The sequence below is a fragment of the Calonectris borealis genome, chromosome 2 (assembly GCF_964195595.1).
Source record: "Calonectris borealis chromosome 2, bCalBor7.hap1.2, whole genome shotgun sequence".
Lineage (NCBI taxonomy): Eukaryota > Metazoa > Chordata > Aves > Procellariiformes > Procellariidae > Calonectris > Calonectris borealis.
Window position 1 is genome coordinate 3,378,373 of NC_134313.1, and position 16,311 is coordinate 3,394,683.

At 47.0% G+C, this 16,311-nt stretch overlaps 1 protein-coding gene across 26 annotated transcripts in view; it reads left to right on the forward strand.

The window, feature by feature from the left end:
- TSNARE1 (t-SNARE domain containing 1) overlaps positions 1–16,311 on the forward strand; it is a 554,353-nt gene that overhangs the window by 82,827 nt on the left and 455,215 nt on the right. For 13 of the 26 annotated variants that reach the window (XR_012672221.1, XR_012672220.1, XR_012672222.1 and 10 more), the window contains one exon: positions 5,609–5,658. The exons of 2 other annotated variants lie outside the window; for them this stretch is intronic. The gene's annotated coding sequence lies outside the window, so the exon portion shown is untranslated. Of the gene's footprint in view, positions 1–1,627; positions 1,986–2,326; positions 3,040–3,147; positions 3,276–5,608; positions 5,745–5,775; positions 6,119–13,816; positions 14,036–16,311 lie in introns of those variants that run through there. 11 more of the 26 variants (XR_012672216.1, XR_012672218.1, XR_012672227.1 and 8 more) reach the window with 7 other exon arrangements.

The following is a 16,311-nucleotide window of genomic DNA, read 5'->3' on the forward strand; positions in this document are numbered from 1 at the left end:
CCTTCCTCTTCGGCTTGGTGGCTCCTTGGATGCTTCCTTGGATGCTGCGATGGAGCAGAGGAAACCTCCTTCTGTTAATCACAGCCGGGACAGTCCTGCAGTTTTCGCTTCTGGTTCTTGGTACTCTTGTTTCTTCTTGCCTTGTCTGTGTTTTCTCACGGGCACGTTACAGAGCTGCGCCGGTGGTGGTTAGTGTGATACCGGTGGCCGGGGACAGAAGACAGTGTCTCACCCAGCTACTTGGGTGCACGTGTGGATTTCTGTGATGGGTAGAAGATGACTCTTCCTCTGAGTCATGCAATTCCTATTTCCTTCTATGGGCTGGTAAAATCAGTCAGGGGACAGGGAGGGAAGAAATGGAAAGTGTCTCAGTATTTCAGCAACCACTCCTCCGTGGCGGTTATTTTAGCAGCAGTTTGCATCTCAATTGCAACCTCAAAATATGCATCAAGTGCAGGCAGCTGTGTTTGCTAAGCCAGAAGATGTCTGAGATGGTGTCAGTTTTCTTGCTGTGGTCCTGATAGTGTGAGGAGCTGTTGTGGCCATGTAGGAATTGTCAGCCAGGTGGATGAGGGAGGTAATGTGAAAAAATCTGTTGAGGTTGGCAGCGAGACCTTGGAAACGACTTGGCTTGCCATATTGGTGCCTGGTTCTTGAACAGGGTTTTCACAATGGGACACTGACTGCCTTGAGGGCTGTGTGTCAGCATCTGTCCTGATGCTCCCTCTTATAGAGCTGCTCATCTCAGCTGGAGTTTCAGAGTCCTGAAGCCAGGTGTAGCATGGATATCAGGGTTTTGCTCTGGTCTGTAGGGCAACATTACACATCTTGGCCCAATACCTCTCTATAGGGTAAGCAGTTGATGTGCATGGTGGGTGGAGATGCTTTCACAGATGGTTCTCAGAAGCTCTTTCTACTGAGGGATGCCCAACCTTGTGACATGTCATGGTGTCGTAGCCCCCAAACTCTGTGTTTACTCCCACCTGCTCCTTGGGGTTTTTACTAAGATCATTTTGGTTTTCTCCTGGCTTCTAGTTTTTGCGAAAACACTCATGGTTGCCTTTTGCTGCTCCAAAATATTGGGAAACCTGTTTTCTCTTGGTCCTCCCATGTCCATTTGTATTGGAAGATGACTATCGTCCATGTGCATGGAGGAAACAGTGCTCTAAAGGCAGCCTTGTTGTGTCTCAAGGAGCAGTTGGTCTGCTGGAACAGGCATGGTGGTGGAGCTGGAACCCTGCTTTGAAGTTTGGTAGCAGCAGAGCGATGCTCTTGCTGCTATTGCTGCAAATGCAGCTTCCCATTAGCTCTTTCAGCCGTCGGGAGTCTCTTGACGTGACGCAGGGAAGTTTCCGCATGATGAATTTCAGGGAGTGAAGTGAGGCCGGGTGTACATTTTAATTTTAGTTCTGCATGTCGAAGATGCTTGTGAGCCCTTCATATTAATTTCAAAAGCTCTTTGGTATTGTGGTTATTTTGCTGGAATAATACAGTGAGTTGACTGGGGAATAAGCAAGCAGAGCAGGAATTTGGGGAACAGTAAAACCAACCATACAGATATAAGTTAGCCTGCACAGCCTGTCAGTAACCACCTGCCTATCTTCCTTGACCCTGTTCTTACCCCTAGGAAAGAGGTTCTGACCCTGAAGGATCTTTGCATCCCCAGTTCTTTGGACTGTAGTTACTGTATTGGAAAGCCTCCAGTTGTCCAGCTCTCTAGCTCAGCCATCTTCCACTGGTCCCATCTGCTAATTCATCCTCTAGGAGCAACAGAGTCAATGTCACGCCAGCAGGAACTGTCGTAAGCTATTTTCATGTCCAGTGCCTGGGCATGGCATAGGGGAAGGCATGGAGAATTCCCAGAAAGGCAGTTGAGTAATGGAAGGTGATGGGCCCAGATGGAGCAGAGAGATCTTCAGAAAAGGGCCCTTCTTCCTCCCCTCTGGTTTCCGTGCAACTGAGCTTTGACAGCATCAAAACTTCAGGTAACCTCCTTGTAGAAACCTTTGCTTGCTCAAGAAGGGGGAGCTGGTTGCAGTGCGCTGACGCCATTTCAAGCTGGGAGGAACGTGGCATCGGTACAGACAGCTGGTCCCTGCAGGGCGTTTAGGACCATGCACGAAGACATGAGGTGGCCCAGTAGTGAGGATGTGAACGTTGAAGTGAGGAAGCCTGGGGTGGTCTCTCCGCATCAAAAGCGTTGTTAATAGTACAGGTGTACAGGGCAGTGTCTTTGACTGTTGGTTTGTCTTGGCACTGCCCTGGTTTCCACCCCAGAGGCTCTTCAGGTTTTGGGGATATGGTGTACATCTTGGTTGTGTTGCAGCTTGGGGATGTTCCTGGAGAACCCACCAGATGAACTCCTCTAGACAGCAGCCGTATTGGACGTTGTACAAGTGAGATGCAATCTGTGCTTCCATCTCATGATTTTTGTTGTTTTTTAAAATAAATATTGTGTTTGTGTACTTGGATGGCATTTTCCATTCAAAAAGGGAGGGAAGGAATGAATGTGTCACCCACACCCAAGGAGCTGGGCACATAACTCAGGAGAATTACTCATAAAACTGCAACCTCATTATCCAACTACAAAGGATTTCTTCCACCAATTTCCTCAGTCTGGCCACAATCCTGAAATTAATCTCACCTAAACAGTCAGTAGCATTTCCTCTATCAGTGCAGGCAGAAATCGTTTCATTTTGTGGCTGAATGCTTCAGACAAAGAAGAAAAAAGAAAAAAAAAAAAAGCCCAAAGTATAATACTTAAGTGGGTACATTCACTCTGGGTTTTAGAAAAGGATGTCTCGTTCCCAATTTCAAGCAGATGATGGAGTGCCTCCCCTGGAAGCCCTGGATGGATTACCATGATGTTGTCGTCATAGGGCGTATCAGCGTATAGGGGTTGAATCTGTTGCAACCTTGTTGGCCTCGTTAGAGCTGCTCTTCCTCCTGCCATCTGAAGCTTCGGTGTGCGGTTCTTCCAGCCTCCCTGCCTTTCTTGTTGAACCTTAACGTGTTTCCGACTGTCATCTCCCGCACCAGGTTTCCTGCTCCCAATCCTTGGTCATCACCACGAACAGCTGACATTGCCCTTGGGCGCGCTCATCCTGGCTGAACGGCAGGATGCTCTTCACAATGTTTGCTTTCCAGATGGATCTCCCCTCTCCAAGTCTGCTGTTTTGCTCTGCTGGGGAAAACACGGCTGCCCTGGGGTTTGTTTTGCACTCGCAAGCGTAGGTGGAGCAGATTGGAGAAGATTCAGAGCACCTGGGTGACTGGTGAGCTGGCTGGTTGAGGTGGCTTCCCCCCTGTAAACATCTCAGGAGGATGGGATAGCTTACCCTTTTGGGTAGCAGATGGGATCTGGAGTTACTGTGCCTTTGTGGGTCCTGGTAGGATGAACTGATTTTTGGATCTTATTGCTTGGGAGAGCCCCTGTGAGGCTTCAGGCACTCCTAAAGTGCATGCTCTTGTATTTCTTTCTCCTGATGGAGAATCACCTGGGCTTTAGCTGCTGTTAGCGCTGCCTTGTCGTAATCGGGGATGGTGAGCATGAGAGGGTTGAAATTCAGACTAAGTGCATCTCTCGCTGATGTTAAGATTCAGAAACCCAGGAGTCTCTTATGTGCTCTTCATCATACTCTTCCTAAATTTCTGTTCCTGGAGTGGAAGAGGCTGGCAGCTGAAGTCATGAATTCCCAGCTCTCAGCCCCTACTGCTTGTTTTCCTTCCTAAAGAAAGGAGGTGAAGTAAAGGTGCTTTGGGACACCCAGCAGAAGAAGCATCCTTATAACCAGAGCAGCGATGGTGTTGCTCAACAAGAAGTTGGACCTAGGATGTCCTAGGCAATACAAGGCAAACTGGGAGGCTGTACATCGCCTTGTCCTGCCCGTTAATCTCTAAGAAGCTGATAACGTTTCTTCTGTCAGCTGCTAGCTATGGATGGAGGCTTTTTAAAAGTTTCTGTTTGCCCCATGGGCTAGTTTTACCTTACCAAGAGGACACAAAAGTGCTGCTGGGGATGTCCCAGGTGTGGGATGCTGAAGAATGAGTGGGTACCCAGGTTACCACTCACCTGCTAATGAAGACAATGGTAAACAAGAGGGGATGGAAGAGGAGGATTGAGTTGAGCTGCCTGATGGTGATTTTCATAGGTTAAATGGGCAGGTGGTTGGGAATTACATCCTCTAGCTGTAGCAGCTCAGTAAAATCAATGTAAATCAACTCGCACAATTTGATCCAAATCTTGATTAAACCTCTAGGCTGGTTGTCCCTAGCCTGAAGTACTCGGTAACACGTCTATTTCTTGTGTTACCTTTTGATGTTTCTTGCAGCCAGCAACAAGAAGCTGCTGATACAGGAGGGGGAAGTCTGCTGTCACAGTGTGTAATTGGCTTGGTATGTTTGCACAGAGGTCACCGAAGGCTGGGATTGCTGCCCTGGGCAGATAAAAATCATTGCTGCAATTTTATCTCTGAATTTTTCTGGCTGGGGAAATTGCATGCATTTTTTTTAGTAAGCTTTGTATATAGAGCACGCATATAGGAAGTATATAGCCTGTATATAGGAAGTGTTTATTAATACTTTAAAAATACTATTCTATTCAGCAAATGGTGACCAGAGCAGTCTAGGAGCTAAACTCAGTGTGTGAAGAAGGGCTTCCTCGTTGGCGTTAATTGAACAAAACAAGTAGATGCATTAATTAAAAGGCCTTTTGTGATAAGACTGATGAACGAACACTGCATTTTCTTTGTAATGGAGAACATTAGGAAATTCTGCACACTTAATAGCTGTTGCAAGGTAGATGGATACGTTAGGGAATCCACAATTTATCTGGCGAATGCTCATCTTGCATCATCGGAGTGTCTGCGGGTAAAACCATAGAGCTTGTGGGCGCAGCTCTGGGTTGCATCTCGAAACCGTCCCGGTGCTCAGCAGATGCAGGACCTGCCTCTTGGGGTTGCAGCAGCACTTTGTCCTTGCAGGAGAATTGGATGCTTTTATAGCCAAGAGGGGTTGGGTTTCTAGAAAGATAGTCCTTAGAATAAAAGCTAAAAATGGAGGTTCTCGCAAGGTGAGGTTGTGTGTACATGCACACGCAAGCGCGCGAGAGAAAAAAACCTGCTGGTGAGAAATGTGAAGATCTTGATTGAGCGGGGCTCTCCATGTTCTCTCAAATTTGACATAAAATGAAATGCTTAACTGAATTGTGGCCAGAGTGTTCCTCCCACGGTAGGTTCAGGATCCTAAAGAAGGCAGGACAGTAAAATAAGTGATTCCTCTTTCCCAAGTTTTAATTTGTTATTTTTCACAGGTATCTTGCAACCAGTTATAACCCTCCTCTGCTAATCTGGAAGTCTTAAAGCCCTTTAGCAGCTTTAGAGCTTCATGTTCCCTTTCTTTTAAAAAGTTGATGTTGTTCCCATACTCAGGAGTGATGTTTTGAGGAATCAACGCTTGCTTTTGTACCTGTTCGTACAACCCAGCTCAGAGACTGCAGGTTGTTGCTGGACATCAGAGCTCATGGTGCTGATGGTGTCCATGTCCTTAGGCATGGTAGTGAAATACTTTTCTTCCCAGTACTAATCAGTTGTCTCGTTTTTCCTTCCAGATTAGAAGAATCTTGGTCTGACCGGGGGAACAGGACTTAGGAAGGAGTTGGTAAGAGCATCTCTTCAGGAGAGGGTCACCTGCACGTGGAAGGATGGGGCTTGGGCAGATGCAAATAAAATTTTGCCCTTGAGAAATGTTTTTTTTCCCCCTGGCTTTCATTTATAGAAGCTTCACCCTCTTTTGGACTGAGTTGCAAGAAGGGAGAGCTGGTTTTTGAAAGTTTTGAGCTCCTTATTCTCCAAAACAAAGCCTTCCTGAACAGGCCTTTTATTCCTTCAGAGCTCTCCTCAAGCTACAACCCTGCCAGTAATATTGTTTTAAGTGCCTGTGCTAACGTGATTAGAAATACCACTTGTCTAACTCAATTAAAAAGCCACCTGTTTACCTACTCGGGCATAGCTGGTGGTCTGGCTAGTTGTCTTTTTTCACTCCCACGTCCTTGATTTTTGTGCCAAACTAGGCTGTACACAACCGTCCTACAGAAAGCTAGCGGGCAGGATTTGGTGATGTGTGGCTTTTTCTGTGTGCTGATGCGATGGCGAGGCTGGGGAGGGAGTCCCTGTGTGTCATGCCTTAGCTCCGCTCCTATGGAGAGCAATCTTATCCAAGAGCTGTCTCAGAGCTGTGGCCCTATTTTCATGTTCTCCCCGTGTTGTCGTTGTGCTGGTCTTTTGGTGGTTTCGTATCTTTGATCTCTAGAGCTAGCTATGTACGGAATAAAATGAAATACGGAGAATGGCAGTGTTTTGAAACACGGGTGCTTAAAGATGCCACGTAGAATTAGAATCGGAGAATGGTTTGGGTTGGAAAGGAACCTTTAAAGGTCATCCAGTCCAACCCCCCTGCTGTGGGCAGGGACATCTTCAACTAGATCAGGTTGCTCAGAGCCCCATCCAACCTGACCTTGAATGTACCCAGGGATGGGGCATCTACCACCTCTCTGGGCAACCTGTGCCAGTGTTTCACCACCCTCATTATAAAAAATTTCTTCCTTATATCTAGTCTGAATCTACCCTCTTTTAGTTGAAAACCATTCCCCCTTGTCCTGTCGCAACAGGCCCTGCTAAAAAGTCTGTCCCCAAATTCCCTGAAATCACTGAGGACCACATTGTTTTGTAGATTTTCGGGTTTAGCTTCATGTTCCTCCTCTTGGAAACTCTTGCCAGAGTGAGTAAAGCCTTGCTGGTCTCCTGTGCAGTGTGAGAGGCCGGCAGGGGAGTGCTGGTCCCATGCCACGCCGGTGGGATGTGCATGCATTCCCTGGATGCTCAGTGGACTGCTCCACTCTCAGGGGACTTGCCATCTGCTCCAGCAGCAGGTTCACAAGCAGCAGCTCTGTTCTTGGCCAGGACAGCTGACGCCAAGCTCCATTGGCTTTTCCTGGGATTGTTCTTTCATTTTCTTTCCCATTTGATTTACCTCCACTTGGAGGTGTAGGGAGCAGCTGTGGATTTACATGACTCTTCCATGGTGTCCCTTGAGACAGCAACCCTTGATTCATCACCGGCAAGGCTCGTGTATGGGGAGAGAGCAGAGCTTCGTGTAATTTTCATGTTACCTCAATCAGTGGGACGGGTGCCCCTTTCAATGCGGGTGATGTTTCCCTAAATATCAGTTCTTGTTGCCCCTGGATCTCCTTGCAGCAGTACTGAGTAAAGAGCATTCGTGGTCTTACTGCTGTCCTGAATAGTCCCCCAGCACCACTTTTGCTGAAGAGGGGTAACATAAATTGTCCTCCTACAAGGATCCAGGCTGAAAACTAAGAGGATTTGGCTTTCAGAATGAGCTAGTCATGCCTTAAAACAAATTTTGCTGAAGGCGTCTTTTCTCAGCTTTATAGCTTTCGCTTTCCGTCTCTTGTTTGACGTGCACTTTCTTCTGTGTGGCAGAAAGGACTGGCCGCGTGGGAGTATGGCCTCTGGGAGCTGCCTAGACCGATGGGTTAGAAAGCTGTAGTCGACCAGGTGGTGGGGCAGATTGTTTTAGTGAGGGGGGGAAATAACTGTTTTGGCATCTCTCTATCTCTGACCCGTCCTGCTTTTGCTGGACCTGGAGTCACGAGCCTGGTGCAGGGCGTTGTTTGGTGCTGTGAATTATGAAGAACACCAAACGTGGTGAATGTGGAAGTCCCTTCGCGCTTTGAGAGATGTGTTGATGGTGTCAGCCAAGCCAGGATCAAGATATTTATCTCCCACCAGCTGCCGTGAAGGTCCCTGGCTGTGTTGACAGCGTGTTAGCCCCCATTGATCTGTTGACCTGTCCAACTTCATAACTGTTTCTGTGGTGTCTTTGTGCTCTTGGACTCTTGCTGATCGCCCTCTCCCCGCTCTGTGTGTACCGTGGGTCTGGTGCTCTGCCCCTGTACATGCTGCATGATAAGGGTGGGAGCTGTTTGGGGAGGGTCACCCCAGCTGCAGGTTGGGTATGGGATGCTCTTGAAAGCTTCGCTGTTTGGTAGCCACATGTTGGTCCTTTGGGAGCAAAGCTACAAAAGGACATCTCTTGCAGCAGAGAGGCCATATCTCTTCCTGTTCAGATTTGCTGTTTTTCACCTCCTGATACCCTTAAAGTCCAGGCAGCGGAGTTGTTCTTAGCTCCTTGATTATGCTCGCCTGGGATCTGCGCCGAACAAGCGCTGGTGAAGGTACTTTTGCTGGAAGGGGTGTACAAGGTGCAAGCACAGCCTGCTCCCTGGCCCCAGCCCACTTCATCCACGTGGCCAAGTGTTTGCCAGAGGCTGCTGAAGTCCGGAGAGGCCACTTCATGCTAAGTACACCAGCAGGTCCTCCCTAGGGACGTTGTTCAACTGGCCTGACCCATGTTTCAGCCATTCAGGTGACGCAAGTAAGATGTTGACTGGGATTAAGCCTGTGCCTGAATTCGTGTCCGGGTGGGAGCATTGAGCATCAGCTTCAGTGCCTCAACTTTTCTTGTGTGACCAAGTGGTTTTCTTTCTTTTTGTCTCTGACTGGTCATTTGTGCTTTCAGGTAGAGGCACAGTGACTGGAAAAATTGTGTTTATATCAGTGCATAAAAATACATATGCATGCACGCAACTATATATAAAACACACCTTTGTTTGCTAAAGCAAATGGAGATGTAATGTTCATGTGTTGATGCCCTTATTGCGCCCAGGTCCTTGCTAGATCTTGTTGCATTTTCTCCTTATTCCTGTCCTTCTGATCTTTGCAAGTGTTGCTGTTGAACCTCACAAATGCGGTTTTCCATGTGGATACTGATTTTGTCTTGCTAAGGAATTGGGGTTGTTGTTTGTCCAAGGACACATACAAGGGCTCAAAGCTAGTGATGTGGACTTGCTGGTGGACTTGGGTTGCTGTTGCTCCTCTCCCAGCATGCTCCTCCCTATCCTCATCCTACATGTGGTTCCCGGCTGTGGCGTTGCTCTGCGGGATGCTGTCCAGTGTGTATGGAAGGGAAAAGGAACCATTATGCAACATTCTTGTCCCAGCTGTCAGCATGCGATGTGAACGGTGTGCTGACCCAAAAAAGCTTCTCCCTGGGTGGGGGGTTATTCTGGTACCTACCCACGCCTGCCTTCGTCTGGATGTCCTGATGTTTAGCATTCAATACACCACCCACCTTAGAGCAAACAGCAGTGTCGCCCGGCTGTTAAAATATTTTGCGTTTTCTCAAACCAGTTTCTTGGCCGACGTTTCAGCACTGGGGAGGTTTCTGGCCAGATTTCACCATGTGGTGGTCCCCTCGCCTCCGCAAAGCCTGCAGCTTCTGTCTTGCTGCTTTTTCCCTGCATCTCAACGCTTGCATTCCTGCAAGTGAACAAGATAACCGCCGCGTTGTTTTTGTAGCAAACTCTCTCTAAAGTGACAACTGTGGGCAAAAGCACGTTGATGTGGTGTGTTGGGGTTGCTGATTCCCTGGGCCGTCGTCCTAATCTCCTTTAGCATTGAAAGAGTTGCTGCTCCGAGCTTCCTCAGTTGTCTTTCTTGAGAAACGCCGCCTCTGAGTAACCCGGCTTCTGCACGAATTCCCTGGTCTTGCCCGAAGAAGTAGGAAGATGTTCTCCTGCTTCAGCAACGTGGTTTGGGTTTGGCAGAGCAGAGCATGCAACAAGAGGGAAAGCTTTCCATGCTTGGACGCGAACGTTGCTGTCTGACCGCGGGAGGTGTCTGCCATGCACTGCATGGGAAGAGGGTTTTGGGAGTACTCCTGACCTGGTTTCGGCTGGGATGGAGTTCATTTTCTTCCTAGTAGCTGGTTATAGTGCTGTGTTTTGGATTTAGTATGAGAATAATGTTGATAACACACTGATGTTTTAGGTGTTGCTGAGTAGTGTTTACGCTAGTCAAGGACTTTTCAGCTTCCTGTGCTCTGCCAGGTGCACAAGAAGCTGGGAGAGAGCATAGCCAGGACAGCTGAACCAAGTGACCAATGGGCTATTCCAAACCATATGATGTCATGCTCAGCATATAAGGCTGGGGGAAGAAGAAGGAAGAGGGGGACGTTCAGAGTGATGGTGTTTGTCTTCCCAAGTCACCGTTACGCGTGATGGAGCCCTGCTTTCCTGGAGATGGCTGAACACCTGCCTGCCGGTGGGAAGTGGTGAATGAATTCCTTGTTTTGCTTTGCTTGTGTGCGCGGCTTTTGCTTTCCCTATTAAACTGTCTTTATCTCAACCCATGAGTTTTCTCACTTTTACCCTTCTGATTCTCTCCCCCATGCCACCAGGGGGGGAGTGAGCGAGCGGCTGGGTGGGGCTGAGTTGCCAGCTGGGGTTAAACTTTGACAGCTCCTCAGATGGGTAAAACCTGGGTGTTACAGAAGGATTTTTCTTTTTTTTTTTTGAGGCGCGGGGGAATACAGGGAACTGAAATTATAGTCATTGCAGTAGCTATTGCTGAGGACAGCTCCTGGATGTTTGTCAACTTCAAAAATGAGCTTAATCTCCACCACATATTAAGAGATTGATGAGAGCTTTCCTGTGCTGTGCAGGTGTTTGGACCAAGCACTGGCACCTGAAAACGCATGAACTATGGAAATGCAATGTTGTTCCCACTTCTCACCCTCCTGCAGCATCATGAGTCTGCTGGTGGCTGCCACCATCACCTATTTTCCAGCCTGTCCATGTCCTCTTTTGCAGCTCGGGTGGGATGGGGGAAAGATGAGACTGTCCTTGCCCTCCCAGGTTGGGATGCTGAGACGGCGTTGATGATTTAGCTTTATTTATTTATGTAACCATTTTTTAAAGAAGTAGAGGGATTAATTTTTCTCTTTTGACCTGGAATTTACAGAAATTCAGGCTCCTCAATCAAGAGCTGGTGCCTTCTTGTCTTAAAACCAAAGACATCTGTGCAACTACCTTAATTTCTGCAGTGAGCTGCCAATGAATCTGTCCTGTGTCAGGCCAGACTTTTTGACTGCAGCCTCCGTTTTTCAGGGCACATCGGTGTATTTTGAATTATCTGCGGCCCTGGGCCTTACAACTTTTCTCTCCCCGTTGCCAGCTTTGGATTTTTTTTGCGTGTGTTTTAAAAACACCTCCTCCACACGCGGGCAGGTTTCTCTGCCGGTTTGGGACAGCAGCCAACATTTCTACAGCTGGTGCGAGGTTTCTGCAAAAGAAGCAAATCCAGATGTCCCCTTTTTTTTTAAGCAGCGAGGAAGGAGCTGATGTGAGTTACTTCTGCATTTAGAAATCCAAAAGGCCGAGTGTATTTATCTTTTAGCTGAATGGGGTGGCAGCTTTCCAGCCTGCTTGCTGCAAATTCAAGGTTATTTTATGGAGCCGTGGTGGGGATCTTTCCTCTTTTTTTCTTTCCTCTCACAGTATGCAAGGATGGGGATACCGTGTGGTGTTAGGGCAGGTGTTCTGAGGGATGTGGATCACAAGGATGAAGAACTGAGTGTAGGTTTGGAAGAGGATTTTGTTGACAGCTACAGAGCAGAGGGAAGGGAATCTGGCAGTGATTGCACAGGAATGGTCTCCAGAACCCAAAAAATACCGATCCAGCATCAAAGAGTAAGACAAGGAAACTCTGTGGCACTATCCAAATCTATTGTTATTCTAATTCCAAGGGAAAGGACATCACTCTCTTCTAAAATGACAATTTTTCTATGAAATTTGAAATGCTGGTGAAACTTTGAAATCCTTGGTGGGTTCCCAACTCCGCTCCTCTTCCCACCTTCATCTTCCAGCCATGTACAACCTATGGCAAGGAAGGAGCGTTCATAAAATCAAGCAGCACAAAAGTAATGAAGAGGAGAGGCAATGACATGGTGCCTGTCATTGAGGGAGAGTGTTTCTGCATTTGAAGATGGTTTGAATCAGTGTTTGCTGTTTTAAGGCGGTGCTGCAGGTTGGCTCGTGTCATCAGTCCTTGTCTCCTCAACAATGTAATTGCCCGAGACGATCTACTCTGGCTAAAGCTGGCCAGCTGGGAAGGATCTTGTCTTGGAAACTTTTGAGTTAGAAGTATATTTTGAGTTAGAAAAAAATTCACTCTCTGTTTTGAGAGAGCAGCTGGGAAGCAGAATAAAGAAATCCTTCATTTTTATTGGGAAAGGAACAAAAAAATAATAAACAAATACAGAAAGAAATAAAGAAAACCTGAAAACAAGTTGAAAAGGCTCAACTTCCATACTGTTTTGTGTGAATATTATTTTGAAGCCCTCATTGGGATCAAAGCATCTTTGCCAAATGCAAATTATTGTCTGAGCCCACCAGCGTTGCTGCTTCTCAAGAAGGTGCAGGTTGTTCGGTAAGTAGTTACAATTTTTGGGGAAAATATCTAGAAGTGATTAAAAAGTAATTTTAAATACCTGTGCTTTCCCATTAAGCTTTTGCCAGTGGCATTAAACAGTCTGTTTCTTCCCCTGCGCTTGTAACAAGCCTATTGTCATGCTGTTGGCATTTTTATGATAAAAAAAACCCATCGTGTATCGACCAAAGCTCAGTCAACTAAAGCAAGTGGAAGACCTCCCTTGGCAAACAACAACCTGCGGCTGGGGATGTTGATTTCTCTAGGGATTAGTAAATTTGGCGTAGCAGTGTATTTTTAAATAACTCCATACCCTCACAGTGCCGGTTAGGGAAAGGATGTTATTTCCATTCTTTCCCTGTCCCTTAAATTGGACCAGGAAAACGATGTGTTAGATTTTTTTTTTTTTTTCTTCCAATTGCAATAGAGCAACAACGATAACAAAAAAAAAAAAAAAAAAAAAAGGGGGGGCAGTAAGGAATTGGGGCAGACTGTGGAGTTGAGGGGATACAGATGTGTTAATGCTTTCTTGGGTCTGAAAAATGCCTATTTTGCCCATTACAGGAAAAACAAGGTTACAGCTCCAAAAGCATTTGCCATGTGTTGCACCCATGTAATAATACAAGTGGTATAAGTTATAAGAGCTTGCATGAAGAGCTTGAAAATGCTCAAAACCCCTCTGGACGGGGTCTGGAGGTGCTGCTTTCATTGGGTATTTGAGGCAACTTTTGGGTCACATTTTTTCACAGTCCTCTTGGCTTTTGCTTAGTGTTGTGTTTTTCCAAACCATACATTAACTCAATGGAGTCTCAGTGGAGTGAATCATTTGTTAGAGTCGGCTAGATCTTGTTGGTGGAGTTGGACTTTGTAGATGTGGGGGGGTGTGTCCTGAATAAAGCGGTCTGCAGGACTGGGCTTAGAGGGGTTGTCCCCAGTGACTGCTGTCTTCAATCTGGAGAGGACTCTGGACTTCAGCTCTGTGGGAGTCCTTGGACCTGCTCTCCTTGAGCCTCTCCTGTTGAGAAAAGTTGGCTGAAGGCAACAGACGCTTCATTATAAGCATTGGCATCTCTACTAGCTGTTACGGTAAACAGGTCTTTTCCATATGCCAATGGCTTGATGTCTCGTTTTCAGATATCATCCCAAAGCCTTTTTTTGTCTTCTCTCTTTGCTTCCCTAAATAATACCTGAAGGAAGAAATAAACTTGGAGGGTACTGTCGCAGCTGGTGTGCAAGGTGCTGTATAAAGAAGGCTGTCTTGGACAGCATTGCTTGCCCTGTTGGTGCAGCCGTTGGTTGGTTTGTTGGCTCCCAACCTGCAAACACTTTCTGGCAATTTAGTCCTTTGGCCAGAGCCACTCTTCTAGTTAATGAAGTCTGAGGGCTATTATGTTGAAATGCTGTCCTCCTCCACCAGTGCTTCCCTCTCATGCCCTTATTTCTTCTTTGGATGCGTGCTTTCCTCTTAGGACAGGGAGACTGCCCAATGTCTACAGTGAAGTAGAAGTGAAAGCAGGTTGAACAAAGAAGCTCAACTTTGGAAAGCTCTACAAGACATGAAAACCTGTTCTTGCACAATGGTGGTTCCCAAACGATTCTTAGAATCATAGGATCATAGATTCATTAAGGTTGGAAAAGACCTCTAAGATCAACGAGTCCAACCATCAACCCAACACCTCCATACCCACTACACCATGTCCCTAAGCGCCTCATCTACACATCTTTTAAATACCTCCAGGGATGGCGACTCAACCACTTCCCTGGGCAGCCTGTTCCAGGGCCTGACCACTCTTTCAGTGAAGAAATTTTTCCTAATGTCCAATCTAAACCTCCCTTGGCGCAACTTGAGGCCATTTCCTCTTGTCCTATCGCTGATACTTGGGTGAAGAGACCAACACCCACCTCGCTACAACCTCCGTCCAGGTAGTTGTAGAGCGCGATGAGGTCTCCCCTCAGCCTCCTCCAGAGTAAACAGTCCCAGTTCCCTCAGCCGCTCCTCATCAGACTTGTGCTCCAGGCCCTTCACCAGCTTCGTTGCCCTTCTCTGGACATGCTCCAGCACCTCCATGTCCTTCTTGGAGTGAGGGGCCCAAAACTGAACACAGGATTCGAGGTGCGGCCTCACCAGTGCCGAGTACAGGGGCACGATCACCTCCCTGCTCCTGCTGGCCACACTATTTCTGATACAAGCCAGGATGCCGTTGGCCTTCTTGGCCACCTGAGCACACTGCCGGCTCATGCTCAGCTGGCTGTCAACCAGCACCCCCAGGTCCTTTTCCTCTGGGCACTTTCCAGCCCCTCTTCCCCAAGCCTGTAGCGTTGCCTGGGGTTGTTGTGGCCAAAGTGCAGGACCCGGCACTTGGCCTTGTTGAACCTCATACAGTTGGCCTCGGCCCATCGATCCAGCCTGTCCAGGTCCCTCTGCAGAGCCTTCCTACCCTCCAGCAGATCAACACTCCCACCCAGCTTGGTGTTGTCTGCAAACTTACTGAGGGAGCACTCGATCCCCTCATCCAGATCATTGATAAAGATATTGAACAGGACCGGCCCCAGTACTGAGCCCTGGGAAACACCACTCGTGACCGGCCGCCAACTGGATTTAACTCCGTTGACCACAACTTTCTGGGCTCGGCCATCCAGCCAGTTTTCTACCCAGCGAAGAGTGCACCTGTCTAGGCCGTGAGCCGCCAGCTTCTCTAGGAGAATGCCATGGGAGACAGTGTCAAAGGCTTTACTGAAGTCCAGGTAGCCCACTTCTTCTGAACCCCCAGCACATACTGTTGAGCCATGCTTCCATGATGGATGCCCGTTGGGCTGTGCTAGACGTGGGAGTCAATGCAGTGGGGGATTTTTAGAAGATGACGGTTGAAATGCTGTTCCTTGGCTGATCTGCAGTTTGCCCAGACCTGCTCTGTAGAGGCTGGTGGCCTTGGCTGAACTAAGTGGTCTAGTTGCCATAATTTCGCTTTTTTCTTGCAACCACTCCTATGCGTGACATCTCTGATAAAGAGCTCAAAATGTCTTCTAAGAACTGCATTTACAATTAGCTATGTAATCTCTGCTGCTGCTATAGGGTAGCCATAATTAAAAGCAAACCATGGGAGTTTACTGTCTAAATTAGCCGGTAATTATATACGGTGAAAGAGGAATGGGGGTGGGGGGAGGAGAATCTATAGACTGATGGGTTATTTGCAATATACTCTCATAATTTTATTTTGTAATCTAATTATAAGAGAACAAGGGGAGGAAAAAAGTTGGGTAGTAATCAGAGGAGCTGACTCATGGTATTGAAAGGATAAACAATTTTCTCCCTTGAAAAAAATGAGTGTGTTTTGAAACTTAATATTTACAGGACTGAAAACTGGTAGACTTCCTATTATGTCATAACTAATCTTGACAGCAAAGAGCTTTCTGACTCTGTCACACCCAGTTAAATCAGATTTGGCAATGCTAAATAGGGTTTGTAAGTATCTAATGTTAGCCAAGGAGAAGTGCGCTGGCAGGGACCCGTGCTATGTACCCACCTGTGATTTTCCCATGTTTTCTGCAGTAGCATCTCCCTCTAATGAGCATAAACCAAACAAAATCCCAACTTTTGAAAAGTCACAACCTGGATAAAACTAACCTTGACTTTTCTGTCTTTTATGATTAAGTTCTGCTGTGGCTTTTTTGTCCTGTTCCGTGCTGCAGATGTTCTGAGGAAACACTAAGCTTTGGTATAAAATACAACCCTGTGTTTGTCTAAAAACTCCAGATCTGTTGACTTAAAGTAATTACACCTTTATTTTAATATATGAAATATATATACGTCCAGCAGACCTTTAGATAACGTAGTAGCTTTACTGGTGGCACTTAATCTCATTCCTGAGCAGAGGTGTAAGCTATAGGACTGCTTTGTTTCTAAGTGCACATAGTTGTATGAGCTTTTCAATCCCACTGCTCATATGGAAAACTGGGAGGCTCT